A 16799-nucleotide genomic window follows, 5' to 3' on the forward strand; every position below is an offset into this window, starting at 1 on the left:
GGTAAACAACTTTCGAGACACTTTCGTATTCTCACAAATAATTTTAATGATAGAGCAAATTAGATGTCCGATCAGACAATTAATCTTCTAGAATATTACAAAGGTCCCTATAACTACTTGTACATGCATTTAGGCTCCAGTTCGAATATATGACACATCTCAGCATAAAACACTTAATTAGAATAAATGTTTTTATGGCAAGATCCACATTACATTATAATGGATAATTCCAAATTGGGTCACATCGAAATAATTTGATCTTTAGCTGTGTACGATTTTATTCACACTGAATAATACCCCGGATGATAACAGGGGTGTAACACAGTGGACCAATGAATGGGCAGCCGGTTCACACACCCACCCTCCCCGCTAAGCGGGAGCTTTTAAAATGGCTACAACAGACCAGATTCAACAATGCCTCTGAGGAAGAAGTTTTAAACTTTGAAACGCGTAAGGCTGAGTGTTGAATCTGGCTGCTCATCCTTAAAGACTTTTTTATGTAAACCACTTACGACTGAAGTGGAATCTTTTATCATAGTGTGAGACGACGGTCCTTTTAGTGAGATGCTGTATTGATACCTCATACAAACTGAGGTCTCGTTTGTGAGTATCATTCTTGTGCTGTAAATAAATTCGTACTACTTTTAAAACAGTATTATGCTATGTGCCGTGTTTGTTCCCTTTACATAATACGTTGGAGTTATCAAAGATACCCAGACCGGTTGCGGACAACAACATTGGAGAACCCGAGAAGTGGACAGAATTGAAATTAACTACGCTCTGTGGCTCCAACCGACAAACAGAAAATCTTCAAGGGACAACGCTTAGAATCACAAGCCCGCTACTTGAGAATCAGTGCTGGGGCCTGACACATCAACAACGCCCGTTCCTTACCTCATTTGATTGAGGTCACCTATTGTGAGTAGCCTGTGAAACCATTTTGGGGATTGCTGTAATTTCATGTTTGCAAGGCTGAACGTTTACTTTCTGAAGATAGAACAACCCTGCTTATTTTAGACTCGATCAACATATTTGGGAACTAAAGATTCTCTCTTCATTATCCACACAATATTGAAACAACAGTTGCTAATATCTAATTAGACGGATCATTTCCTAGTGTATATATACATTGTAGCGATGTACACTGTTTAGGAATCATTGTTTAAATTCATTCACGCAATTTTATTTGTTACATAAGGTGTACCGTAATAGTACACTATATATTGTGAGATTAGCGCTGTGAAGTGAACAACTCTTTGCTTTACCCATTGTGTATAATTGTCTATGATTCTGTATCACTGTGTATAATTGTCTATGATTCTGTATCACTGTGTATAATTGTCTATGATTCTGTACCATTGTGTATAATTGTCTATGATTCTGTATCACTGTGTATAATGGTCTATGATTCTTTACCATTGTGTATAATTGTCTATGATTCTGTATCACTGTGCATAATTGTCTATGATTCTGTACCATTGTGTATAATTGTGTATGATTCTGTATCACTGTGTATAATTGTGTATGTTTCTGTATCACTGTGTATAATCGTCTATGATTCTGTATCACTGTGTATAATTGTCTATGATTCTGTATCACTGTGTATAATTGTGTATGATTCTGTATCACTGTGTATAATTGTCTATGATTCTGTATCACTGTGTATAATCGTCTATGATTCTGTATCACTGTGTATAATTGTGTATGATTCTGTATCACTGTGTATAATTGTGTATGATTCTGTATCACTGTGTATAATTGTGTATGGTTCTGTATCACTGTGTAAAATTGTGTATGATTCTGTATCACTAATTGTGTATACTTCTGTATCACTTTTTATATTTGTGTATGATTATGTATCACTGTGTATGATTGTGTATGATTCTGTATCACTGTGTATGATTGTGTATGATTCTGTATCACTGTGTATAATTGTGTATGATTCTGTATCACTGTGTATAACTGTGTATGTTTCTGTATCACTGTTTATAATCGTCTATGATTCTGTATCACTGTGTATAATTGTCTATGATTCTGTATCACTGTGTATAATTGTGTATGATTCTGTACCATTGTGTATAATTGTCTATGATTCTGTATCACTGTGTATAATTGTGTATGTTTCTGTATCACTGTGTATAATTGTGTATGATTCTGTATCACTGTGTATAATTGTGTATGATTCTGTACCATTGTGTATAATTGTGTATGATTCTGTATCACTGTGTATAATTGTGTATGATTCTGTATCATTGTGTATAATTGTGTATGTTTCTATATCACTGTGTATAATTGTGTATGATTCTGTATCATTGTGTATAATTGTGTATGTTTCGGTATCATTGTGTATAATTGTGTATGTTTCTATATCACTGTGTATAATTGTGTATAATTGTGTATGATTCTGTATCACTGTGTATAATCGTCTATGATTCTCTTTCATTGTGTATGATTGTGTATGATTCTGTATCACTGTGTATAATTGTGTATGTTTCTATATCACTGTGTATAATTGTGTATGATTCTGTATCACTGTGTATAATTGTCTATGATTTTGTATCACTGTGTTTAATTGTGTATGATTCTGTATCACTGTGTTTAATTGTGTATGATTCTGTATCAATGTGTATAATTGTCTATGATTCTGTATCACTGTGTATAATTGTCTATGATTCTGTATCACTGTGTATAATTGTGTATGATTCTGTATCATTATGTATAATTGTCTATGATTCTGTATCATTGTGCTTGATTCTGTATCACTATGTATAATTGTGTATGATTCTGTACCATTGTGTATAATTGTGTATGATTCTGTATCACTGTGTATAATTGTGTATGTTTCTGTATCATTGTGTATAATTGTGTATGTTTCTATATCACTGTGTATAATTGTGTATGATTCTGTATCACTGTGTATAATCGTCTATGATTCTGTATCACTGTGTATAATTGTGTATGATTCTGTATCATTATGTATATTTGTCTATGATTCTGTATCATTGTGCTTGATTCTGTATCACTGTGTATAATTGTGTATTATTCTGTATCACAGTGTATAATTGTGAATGATTCTGTATCACTGTGTATAATTGTGTATGATTCTGTATCACTGTGTATTATTGTCTATGATTCTGTATCACTGTGTATAATTGTGTATGATTCTGTATCACTGAATATAATTGTGTATGATTCTGTATCATTGTGTACAATTGTGTATGATTCTGTATCACTGTGTATTATTGTCTATGATACTGTATCACTGTGTATAATTGTGTATGATTCTGTATCACTGTGTATAATTGTGTATGATTCTGTACCATTGTGTATAATTGTGTATGATTCTGTATCACTGTGTATAATTGTGTATGTTTCTGTATCATTGTGTATAATTGTGTATGTTTTTATATCACTGTGTATAATTGTGTATGATTTTGTATCACTGTGTATAATCGTCTATGATTCTGTATCACTGTGTATAATTGTGTATGATTCTGTATCATTATGTATAATTGTGTATGATTCTGTATCACTGTGTATAATTGTGTATTATTCATCCTGGCTCCAAAATCTTCATCCAACCCAAGCGGAGGCTGGCGATCCATCATCCGGTGGCTGAAGAGGTCCAGAATAGGCTCCAAAGTCTTCATCCTATCTGGGAAGAAGAGTAGATCCGGACCGGCAACCATCATCTTCCAAGCGGCATCTTCTATCTTCATCCGATGAAGACCGGCTCCATCCTGAAGACCTCCACCGCGGACCCATCTTCATCTGGCGACGTCCAACTGAAGAATGATGGTTCCTTTAAGGGACGTCATCCAAGATGGCGTCCCTCGAATTCCGATTGGCTGATAGGATTCTATCAGCCAATCGGAATTAAGGTAGGAATATTCTGATTGGCTGATGAAATCAGCCAATCAGAATCAAGTTCAATCCGATTGGCTGATCCAATCAGCCAATCAGATTGAGCTCGCATTCTATTGGCTGTTCCGATCAGCCAATAGAATGCGAGCTCAATCTGATTGGCTGATTGGATCAGCCAATCGGATTGATCTTGATTCTGATTGGCTGATTCCATCAGCCAATCAGAATATTCCTACCTTAATTCCGATTGGCTGATAGAATCCTATCAGCCAATCGGAATTCGAGGGATGCCATCTTGGATGATGTCCCTTAAAGGAACCGTCATTCTTCAGTTGGACGTCGCCGGATGAAGATGGGTCCGCGGTGGAGGTCTTCAGGATGGAGCCGGTCCTCATCGGATGAATATAGAAGATGCCGCTTGGAAGATGATGGTTGCCGGTCCGGATCTACTCTTCTTCCCGGATAGGATGAAGACTTTGGAGCCTCTTCTGGACCTCTTCAGCCACCGGATGATGGATCGCCAGCCCCCGCTTGGGTTGGATGAAGATTTTGGAGCCAGGACCGATCGGTGATACCCGGTGAGGTGAAGACAAGGTAGGATGATCTTCAGGGGCTTAGTGTTAGGTTTATTTAAGGGGGGTTTGGGTTAGATTAGGGGTATGTGGGTGGTGGGTTGTAATGTTGGGGGGGGTATTGTATTTTTTTTTTTACAGGCAAAATAGCTGAACTTCTTGGGGCATGCCCCGCAAAGGGCCCTGTTCAGGGCTGGTAAGGTAAAAGAGCTTTGAACTTTACAAATTTAGAATAGAGTAGGGCATTTTTTATTTTGGGGGTCTTTGTTATTTTATTAGGGGGCTTAGAGTAGGTGTAATTAGTTTAAAATTGTTGTAATATTTTTCTTATGTTTGTAAATATTTTTTTATTTTTTGTAACTTAGTTCTTTTTTATTTTTTGTACTTTAGTTAGTTTATTTCATTGTAGTTATTTGTAGGTATTGTATTTAATTAGTGTATTGATAGTGTAGTGTTAGGTTTAATTGTAGGTAATTGTAGGTATTTTATTTAATTAATTTAATGATAGTATAGTGTTAGGTTTAATTGTAACTTAGGTTAGGATTTATTTTACAGGTAATTTTGTAATTATTTTAACTATTTTAGCTATTAAATAGTTCTTAACTATTTAATAGCTATTGTACCTGGTTAAAATAAATACAAAGTTACCTGTAAAATAAATATTAATCCTAAAATAACTATAATATAATTATAATTTATATTGTAGCTATATTAGGATTTATTTTACAGGTAAGTATTTAGCTTTAAATAGGAATAATTTATTTAATAAGAGTTAATTAATTTCGTTAGATTTAAATTATATTTAATTTAGGGGGGTGTTAGTGTTAGGGTTAGACTTAGCTTTAGGGGTTAATACATTTATTAGAATAGCGGTGAGCTCCGGTCAGCAGATTAGGGGTTAATAATTGAAGTTAGGTGTCAGCGATGTTAGGGAGGGCAGATTAGGGGTTAATACTATTTATTATAGGGTTAGTGAGGCGGATTAGGGGTTAATAACTTTATCATAGTAGCGGTGCGGTCCGCTCGGCAGATTAGGGGTTAATAAGTGTAGGCAGGTGGAGGCGACGTTGAGGGGTGCAGATTAGGGGTTAATAAATATAATATAGGGGTCGGCGGTGTTAGGGGCAGCAGATTAGGGGTACATAAGGATAATGTAAGTAGCGGCGGTTTACGGAGCAGCAGATTAGGGGTTAAAAATAATATGCAGGGGTCAGCGATAGCGGGGACGGAAGATCAGGGGTTAATAAGTGTAAGGCTAGGGGTGTTTAGACTCGGGGTACATGTTAGAGTGTTAGGTGCAGACGTAGGAAGTGTTTCCCCATAGCAAACAATGGGGCTGCGTTAGGAGCTGAACGCGGCTTTTTTGCAGGTGTTAGGTTTTTTTTCAGCTCAAACAGCCCCATTGTTTTCTATGGGGGAATCGTGCACGAGCGCGTTTTTGAGGCTGGCCGCGTCCGTAAGCAACTCTAGTATCGAGAGTTGAAGCTGCGTTAAATATGCTCTACGCTCCTTTTTTGGAGCCTAACGCAGCCTTTATGTGGACTCTCAATACCAGAGTTATTTTTATGGTGCGGCCAGAAAAAAAGCCAGCGTTAGCTACGCGGGTCCTTACCGACAAAACTCTAAATCTAGCCATTAGATTTTGTATCACTGTGTTTAATTGTGTATGATTCTGTATCATTGTGTATAATTGTGTATGATTCTGTATCACTGTGTATAATTGTCTATGATTTTGTATCACTGTGTATAATTGTCTATGATTCTGTATCACTGTGTATAATTGTGTATGATTCTGTATCATTATGTATCATTGTCTATGATTCTGTATCATTGTGCTTGATTCTGTATCACTGTGTATAATTGTGTATTATTCTGTATCACAGTGTATAATTGTGTATGATTCTGTATCACTGTGTATAATTGTGTATGATTCTTTATCACAGTGTATAATTGTGTATGATTCTGTATCACTGTGTATTATTGTCTATAATTCTGTATCACTGTGTATAATTGTGTATGATTCTGTATCACTGTTTATAATTGTGTATGATTCTGTATCACTGTGTATTATTGTGTATGGTTCTGTATCACTGTGTAAAATTGTGTATGATTCTGTATCGCTGTGTATAATTGTGTATGATTCTATATCATTATGTATCATTGTCTATGATTCTGTATCATTGTGCTTGATTCTGTATCACTGTGTATAATTGTGTATTATTCTGTATCACAGTGTATAATTGTGTATGATTCTGTATCACTGTGTATAATTGTGTATGATTCTTTATCACAGTGTATAATTGTGTATGATTCTGTATTACTGTGTATTATTGTCTATAATTCTGTATCACTGTGTATAATTGTGTATGATTCTGTATCACTGTGTATAATTGTGTATGATTCTGTATCACTGTGTATAATTGTGTATGGTTCTGTATCACTGTGTAAAATTGTGTATGATTCTGTATCACTGTGTATAATTGTGTATGATTCTGTATCACTAATTGTGTATACTTCTGTATCACTTTTTATGTTTGTGTATGATTATGTATCACTGTGTATAATTGTGTATGATTCTGTATCACTAATTGTGTATACTTCTGTATCACTTTTTATGTTTGTGTATGATTATGTATCACTGTGTATGATTGTGTATGATTCTGTATCACTGTGTATAATTGTGTATGATTCTCTATCATTGTGTACGATTGTGTATGATTATGTATCACTGTGTATGATTGTGTATGATTCTGTATCACTGTGTATAATTGTGTATGATTCTCTATCACTGTGTACGATTGTGTATGATTATGTATCACTGTGTATGACTGTGTATGATTCTGTATCACTGTGTATATTTCTGTATGATTCTGTATCATTGTGTACGATTGTGTATGATTCTGTATCACTGTGTATAATTGTGTATGTTTCTGTATAATTGTGTATGCTTATTTATCATTGTGTATAATTGTCTATGATTCTGTATCACTGTGTATAATTGTGTATGAAGATTTCTTTGTAACTGGCTGAGATACAGATCACATATGGTCAATTTAATTTTGTTACCTTCAGAATCAAGTTATGCTTGTGATAGTAAAGATGAAGAAGATAGTGACTTTAGAGCAGTGACTTCTACAGGGTTGAGTGACATTAAGAGATCACATAAAATAGACATAATATGAAAATGCTGTTTGAGCACGATGCACCCCCCCCACACACCACTTTGTCTCAGGCCCCTATGCTCACCGTATTGTTATCTTTTTAACTGCTATATCCTTTATAATGTTTAATGTCAGCTGTACTTTTATGACAATACTTTACAGTCTTTGAAGAGCAGGAAACATTATTTATTGTTTCTTTGATCTCTTTCTAATTTGTTTTCCTTGTTTAAAAGTTTATTGAAAAAAAGTTTCTTCCTTGTGTCAAAAGTTGGTTTTAATATGTGTAGGGCTGTCACAAGAAGGACTTTTGCAACCACGTTTATTAGTAATATAGCCCAATGCAAAAATGTGATTTATCGCGCTTGTATCAGCTTGTGACGAATTAAACCTTTTCAACGTCACAATAGAGAGGTGGGCCTGAAGTGGTTAATAGCATGCAGCTCTGGTTCCCTTAACCTTGTAACTCTACAAAAGGACCTTAAAAGGGACACCACATTAACCCCCAAATCCTATTCACACCACCCTAATTAATCATTTCTGCTACCACCAAAACTTCTAAATAACACGGGATGTTTTGGAAACCCCAATAACACACGCAATTAACAATTACGTAACCGTGCCTTTAACTTTGTCTCAACAGAAGTCAGATATTAGAGCCCAAAGACAGAATGAGATTTTATATGTGTTTAGTGCCAAAATATCAATACAGGTTACACAGTGCCAAATTATAAAAAACTTTCCAAAATAACATACAGGTACAAAGTTACAATTCTTTAAAAAATAATTAGGACATAAAAAAATTACACAATATCTAAGATTTAATGCAAGAAGACGTCCTATGGGTATATGCCTGTGGGTGCAGTGTGAATGAGTCTTTAAGTTTAATATATATAAATTATAATCATCAGCTCTTAAACCCTCTCCACTGATGAACTTGAACAAAAAGTCAATTCATGAAAAGATAAAAACAGGTACTGTGGGTCAAAAAGAGTTCCTCTATCCCTTTTACACAACTGTAATCCATAAACGGGGGCCTGGAATTACTCCCTCCGACCCCTAAAAACAGTACTTTCAGTGGAATAATCCAGCCTCCAAGTAAAAGTTAAAAAGTAGAAATTTTATTATGGCATCTTTAAAACCCAAAAAAAAAACAGGCAAAAATGTGGAACAAACTCACTCAAGGCAACAAACTCAGCCAAGAGAAAAGTATGGTTTGACTGGTTTTGGTTCTAGCGACCGTAATCATAGACCTGTTAGTTTGCAGGTGTATACAGTTTAAAAAGGAACGCAAGCTCATTAGTTGAGTATATTGACATCATCATTTAACCCCTTTACTTATGTAAATCACATGAATTCTAGAGGAAACTTATTTAACATGACAAAATGACATCTTAGAAACGTGGGCTGCAAGACATATTTATAATATTAAAAGCCCCTTATTTATATTTACAAAGAAGATTTAAGGAATATACATACATACATGATAATATAACATTGGAAACTCCTGGCCTTATTATAATTACTAATACAGTATGAAGGGCATCGGTATAATCTAGATAGATATGATATGTGATTAGTTAATATTATTGGCTGCCTATTGACTGATAGAAATCTTTCAGACAATAGGAATGTTAGGGACGCCATCTTGGATGAAGTCACTTAAAGGGAACCTTCAGTTTACAGTGATGACAGTAAGAAGAGGATGCTCCGCGCCAGATGTCTTGAAGATGGACCCACTCCGCACCAGATGGATGAAGATAGAAGATGCCGTCTGGATGAAGACTTCTTGCCGCTTGGATGAGGACTTTGCCGGCTATTATATTAGTTTTATAATAGCTAGCTTCAGTTTTTTTTAAAGGTAAGTATGTATTTAGTTTTAAATAGGAATTATTTAGTTAAGAATTGTAATGTTTATTTAGATTTATTTTAATTATATTAAAGTTAGGGGATGTTAGAGTTACGTTAGGGTTAGGGTTAGACTTGGGCTTAGGGTTATGTTAGGGTTAGGTTTAGGGGTTAATAACTTTAGTATAGTGGCGGTGACATTGGGGGCGGCAGATTAGGGGTTAATAACTGTAATGTAGGTGGCGGCGATGTTAGGGGTAGCAGATTAGGGGTTAATAACTGTATGTAGGTGGCGGCGATATCGGGGGCGGCAGATTAGGGGTTAATAACTGTAATATAGGTGGCGGCAATGTTAGGGGCAGCAGATATGGGGTGTTTAGACTCAGGGTTTATATTAGGGAATTAGGTTTAAACATAACTTTTTCTTTTCCCCATAGACATCAATGGGGCTGCGTTACAGAGTTTTTGTTTCCGCAATCGCAGGTGTTAGGCTTTTTTTTGCCGGCTCTCCCCATTGATGTCTATGGGGAAATCGCGCATGAGCATGTCAAAGCAGCGCTTGATTTCGGTGCGGTATGGAGCTCAACACAACCATATCGCCCGCACTGCTTTTTTAAAACTTGTAATAGCAGTGCTATAGGGAGGTGAAATAACGCAGAACATGCTGCTGTCGTTAATTTCCCTATAGCGTTCAAAACTCGTAATCTAGCTGTATATGAGTGAATAGGCACCCACTCAGAATTAATATTTGAAAATCCCTCAGCTTCTGATGTCTCACTAATAGTATATGGATATCTTGGAAATTAGAAACCTAAATTCGAGAATTGTAGTTTAGGCAGCTACATTACATGGCAAAAAGCCAAAACCTTAAGCAAGTTCCAGGGTGGCATAAATTGCTAGTCAATAACCTGACCCCAGCCGCTACAGGTAGAGAACCTATTGCCCACACTAACTACCTATTATCTCCAATGTTACATTCAATGTAATCCATATTCCACAGTGTATTATTCCATGAGTATACATATCCAGTCTCCCAGACTGAGTAGAAGTAGGGTGGCAATACATCAGGAATAAATCCTGATTATATTAAAGTAAGGGACTCAAATTCCCAACTATTGAAGATGTAGCCAAAAGTCAAAAGTTAATCTAGTGTGTGTGAAAATATATACATATACTTTTCTCAGAATGTGGCTAGGGCTAAGTCCATCAAAAGGGGGTTACTTATGTCATGATATTATAGCTCTTAGGGCTTCATCTTTGCCAATAATTAATAATATTGAATTCAAAATGTAATCCCTTAGGTAGCAGGCTATCAAATTTATGGATCCAAAAGATCTCTTGGCGACTCTAAATCTTGACTTTAATCTTAGTATTTGTTCAATAGCCTGCCACCTGAAGGATCCAACATCGCCATAGTGCACCTCAAAAAAATGTTTAGCCAGAGTCGAGCATGCTCTCTTACCAGAGATGTATAAAAGTTGTTCATTAACTCTGGTTCCCACTTCACGGGTGGTCCTACCAACATACTGTCTAGAACAGATTGTGCAATAAATCAGGTAGACTACAAATTTTCTGGTGCAATTTACACATCCTCTTGTCTCGTATTCCTCAGAGTGGTCAGCCGAATAAAATTTGTCCGTGACACTCACATGTTCACAGGAGCCACAAGATCTCTTGCCGCACCTGAAAGTTCCTTTGTGGCATAGCCAAGAGCTACCTGACCTGTCATCTCTCAGAAGACTAGGAGACAAGAGGTTGCCCAGAGACAAGCTCTTCTTATATACAAATTTGCATCCCTTTTGAATGAACAACCTCAGGTTAGTAACCCCCATTAGGATCAGTAGATTCTTTTTAATTATGGAGGATACTTCTCTGTACTGGTTTGAAAAAATCGTGACAAAAATAGGTTCATTCTTATTCTTATTGCCTGTTTGCAGACATTTATATATACAGTATATATTATAAATTATGTTATATTTTCATATTGCTGGTTTTTGTATTAGTTTTTTTTTATTAAAAAAATATAATTATAAGTCAGTTTACAAGGTATGGCAAAGTGTTAGTGGGTATATATTTAAATTGACAAGAATGTTGGTACTGATGATAGCCCTCATTATAGAATGGTCTGTTTTGTATTTGTTTACAATACATACAGCCTACTTTGATAAATATCAGGGTGTTGGTTTGTATCTATAGTGCCTATAAAACAAATTAATTTAATGCAATAGATTGTGTGGAGATGCTGATGGTCTTAAGAAGAAACTCCAGGTTTCACACTATTTAATTGGTTTATTTGGTCAAAAAATGATACCATGTGACTATAGTTTGGGATTGTATGCCAGCTGGAATAAAATCTGATATGTAGGATTATCCCTTTTTTTAAAATGACAGTATGTATTTAAAAAACAAAAAAAATACATATTGGATTAGACCTTAAATTTTGTCTCTTATTTATTAATTGTGGTTTTTGAATTATTATTTAAAATTGTGTGTAATCCTATTAAGACATTTTTGTTCAGGAATTTAAGATTTAACACAGTATTTTGACATTAAAGGGATATGAAACTCCAAAATTTTCTTTCATGATTTAGATGGATAATGCCATTTTAAACAACGTTCTTATTTACCGCTATTATCAATTTTTCTTTGTACTCTTGGTATCTTTTGTTAAAAAGCTAAAAAGCAGGAGCTTGGGGGGGGGGGGGGGTGGAGCCAACCGCCGAAGCAACAAGTAGCACCATTTCAGAGCTCCTGGAATTTGATCTTTAAAAATTAATTTTTGACATCCTAAGAATTCCTAAATTTCTACATTTTGCTCCTTGCATATCCTACGACATGGATTACATATTTTGGGACTGAGATAACGTATAAAACAAACGCTGCCGGCACTGAGGCCTACCTCCTAGCTGAAACTGCTGTAACGAGTGCCTACACACTGTTTAGACTGATAGAGAAATAACGCCACCACTCCTATGGGGAAACAAATTCTATTTGCCCTACGAGCCTTGATGCGCTCTATGGACTTCCACCAGCAGACCCTTCTATCTGAACTGAAAGCTGCTATAGCTCCGTCTCAGATTGCAACACCGATAGGGGAAGTTATCTGTATGGCCAACAGGCCTGTCCCAGACCCATCACTCTGCCACAAAGATTTACCCCAAGTTTCTATGGAGCGACACATACCAAACATGGAGGACCTTGGATCGCAGAGGTCGGAACGAAACATCACATACCCGATGATCCCGCGGACACAGCTGATCATGTTGATTGATGTGCCTGGCTCGCAGCCAACAAGTACAACAATGGCTGTCTCATCAGGAGGCCCTCCTACAGATGCCGAGGCCAAGCCAGAAGGAAAAGGCACACCGGGAGCGCAGCGGAACACTAGACCCCTAAGATTTACCTCACTCCAGAAGAATAGGGAAAATAAGCCTACCCATAAGAGTTATGAGGCTAGACCCATTGCTCTGCTTGCCAGGGAGATGAATATCACTAACATACAGGAGGTCAGTTTGTGTTGGCTGAAAATGGGAATTGGTTGCCCGAGAATTATGTTACCCTGTCACATAGGATCTCATAGAGGGACTCCTCAAATGCTGGAAAGCGTTGCTCGTAGCTTTCAACTAAACGCATCGAAAATAGGAGTTGGGTAAATCTTCCCTGACTAACAGACAGTGGCTGATCAATGATGCGGTTTTGTTGATTGCTGTTGCTCAGCCACATTACCCCGCTATTTGACAATACTAGATCTCCATCTTATTTCAGTTTGATCCCTAAATGACGAGTCATAACTCTGTGAGCTAGGGAACCTTTCTTTGGTTATTGAGCCAAACTAATATTCACATGTTTTATTTGTTGTACTTAACATTAGTCTCTCATGACTTGTTATCATCGTAAGCTTTAATATTCTTACAATAGTTATCACAGCTCTATTCTAAAGTTACATCTCCTGCCTGCTATGTAACTATGCGTGACCTTATTGGTCACCGAATGATATATTCTAGGAGTCACAGTGGTGATTTTTACATAGACATAGAGAGCTATGGAGATTTTGATGCACACCAAATGTTTGTTTGCTGCTTAATGCTCCCTTGCATATTTTATGAGATGTACATATACAGGGTTTAATAGGGTTCAGTTCATCACAAAACTCTGAAATGATTATTGTGCTCCTAGGCTATACAGTATATGGATTGATATTATACAAGCTACACAAGGGAGCCGGGCATTCTTTGTGCTACATGTTCTTTAGCTTTTTATACCCGTAAGATGAAACATGTTTATGAATGTTAGTTATAATTCAGGACTCAATACTTACAGATTCATTTAAACACAGCTGCTCAGCTCTATGCCTAGTTTTAGCATTGTGTCATTTTAAAATCTTTTGGGTTGCTAATTTTACAGATCCTGACTTAGTTTCTATGCCAGTTAACTTATTTACATGCCGCGACCCAGGCTGATGCCATTGGAGTAGATTGGGCTGTTTTCCTTATAAGGCTTCTATTAGCTTCATGAATGCTCTCTGCCAAAAGTTAACAATCTTATAATAGGTTCTTAGAATTATAACTGAAGTTTGTTGTTAATGTTCCACTTTAGTTAGTTTATAGAAACATATTATGGTTTTCTAACCAGAATCCCTGACATATTGGTTGTTGTACAGACACTAATCAGTCCCCTTTATCATGTCATAAATATTAGGTCTGGGTTCCTATAGTGTTACTACTACTATGTACCTTCCTGTTCCTGCTGGGGGGGGGGGGGGGCACATGGGTTAGATTATATTTGTAACCTGCTCCTTTACATATATTTGATCCCAAATGCCCATGTGCCTACTAGTTCGCTAGGGTATTCCCGAGTATGGAGCTTATGCTAAATTTAAGTCCCTCTAGTGTTTAACTCTTAAGTCTATACCCTCTCTCAGATATTTCACCCCTTTATGAGCCAGTAGAGTTGATTATAGTGAGGTTATGTGCAGTAAATTGTAAATGTGGTTGCACTTTCTATTTATGTATCCCCAGATATTCCCTAGCAGTCTGTATGTAATACTTTACAATGTGTATAAGTACTAAGGTCTCTGAAATCACAAATGACAACGAAGAAAATATTCCCAAATTGAAAACTAGTGTGTCTCTACAATTTTACTGTTCCATACCAATGTCGTGGGATCTTCACAAAGGTCAGTTAAATAATAGCGGTATATGCCCCAGCAGGTCTACACAGCAAGCACCCCCAGTAATAAGGAAAAACAGGCATCCACTATTGCGGAATAGAGTGGAACAAACTCACCCTTCTGCCAATATCTTCTCCGATTCTGGACGATTACCTGCTCAAGGCTGTACAAGGTGTACGCTGACAGAGATCCTCCGCTTGGCGTGTAACGCTGCTGATCTTTCTCTGTTTCAAGCGTCCCGGCGCCTAGGCATGACGTCTAAACTGGGGGTGTGTGTAAGGCTGCGAGCCTATTGGCTAAACCGCTCCGTAGTGAATCCTTCCTATGAAGACAATCCGCTTCCAAACTGAAGCATTAAACACTGAAATGGTAGGAATGGGGATGTCGGACTGAGACTGCAAAGAGGATTCCTTGTAATCCAATGTGTAAATAATAAGAAAAAAGAAGCGCAGCTTCATCCGGTAAAAAAGTTCATCTATTAGATTACATCTATTTATGTAGCATTAAATTTAATAATAGGATATATATACTAAAACCATCTTAAATACATGTTTAGGTATAGGATGTATGAATTATCTAGATACTATTCCAACCTCCTTTCTCCTCTTTGTAAATATTATCTGTCACCTTTAGAATATACTGGTGTAAAATAGTTCTCATTAACATATTCTAAGATTCAGTATGTATAGCCATCTAGCTCCCACTACCCCTTTCAGCACTCATGGAGTTAATATGTGTTAGCAAACAACGCCCTCTATTCAACCAATCAGAGAATAGTAAAGTACTTTTAAACCAATACAATTTTAAGATGTACAGGTTTACGATTACGGCGTGATAGCCGAAACTAGTCAGACCTTTCATCCCTGTTCTATGTTTCCTGCTGCTGCTGGAATTTTATCCATGTATTCAAATCAATAAAGATGAACTTTTTTACCGGATGAAGCTGCGCTTCTTTTTTCTCTGAAATCAGTTTAATGTATAACTTTTGTGTTCATTAAGTCCTTTTAATTCTAAAAGTATATATTACTCTTATTATTGAGGTTTACTGGTGTTGAGCCTAACAGTCACCAACTACTTGCTGTTCACAGATCTCCTATACTTTTATTTCCAGAAGGGCCCGAGGTTAGCATAGATCTTGTCCTACCCTGAAACTGACTTTACCCCCATATTATTTAGCTCTCTCATAAGAGATGTTATTATAGACTCCTATAGGCTGACCCCTTAAGTTTCACAGGTGTCTGTACCCAAGAAAGAGGACTACAACAAATTACTACATAAGATTCACTTCTCCTGAGCCAAGAGATTAATATTGCCTGTAGTCCTGTGTTTAGGATTCCAGCTTTTATTCCCATGTACTATACCATTTAATTTTATGACATAGGACTGCTCCATGCCAGAGGGCTGACACTAAAGGTCACCTTTCCTTAAGCTACTCGCACCACTACAGGCTACTCCCACTATTTAGCCCACACATAATACCCTATTTTGGTCGTCGCACCACCTGTTACTCCCCCAGCATAGCCTTTTACTGAAGTTAGCAAGCTGCTAGTTTATATTTTATCTTTATTTTATAATTATACTTTAGTAGCCATTACGCAGGTTGCATAGATACTCTTAGACCCTGACTCATTTCATGAGGCAGCTCTTGTAGGGATATTGTTCTCTTTTTATCAATGCTTGAGCGATAGCCCCTCTATCTCCCTCAGCCGGTGGGGGAGATAGGGGATTGCTTGAGGTAATATGGAAACTGTTCTGTCATTTACACTTGTGCATTGTGCATCAGCTTTGCCTTATTTGCGGTATCTATTTCATTTAAGCTAAAATTATTCAGTCGTCCAGAAAAGTTTTACTTATTATAAAAAGGGGGTTTCCAAAGGCCAGATTTTGATTTTGATCCGTAGCTCCCTACTACTTTGTTCTATTTACTACCTATAAGCTCCCTTATTCTAACACTATATTAATGTAATTGCTCCCTAGTAATTCATAACTTATTTTGCACCTTTCTCCCCTATGCCACTGTAGCCTATAAGATCCACTATCTCATTCAGAAAATTAGATATATACGTACGCCCTGCTAAACATTTAGCATTCTCCCCTCCGCCCCCCCCCCTTTTCCCCCTCCCTCATACAACACACGATACATTGTTACATTAGAACCTTGACACCTCTTTTTCTCTCTCTTTTGGG

This window comes from Bombina bombina, chromosome 5 (genome assembly GCF_027579735.1).
Source record: "Bombina bombina isolate aBomBom1 chromosome 5, aBomBom1.pri, whole genome shotgun sequence".
NCBI classification, from domain to species: Eukaryota; Metazoa; Chordata; class Amphibia; order Anura; family Bombinatoridae; genus Bombina; species Bombina bombina.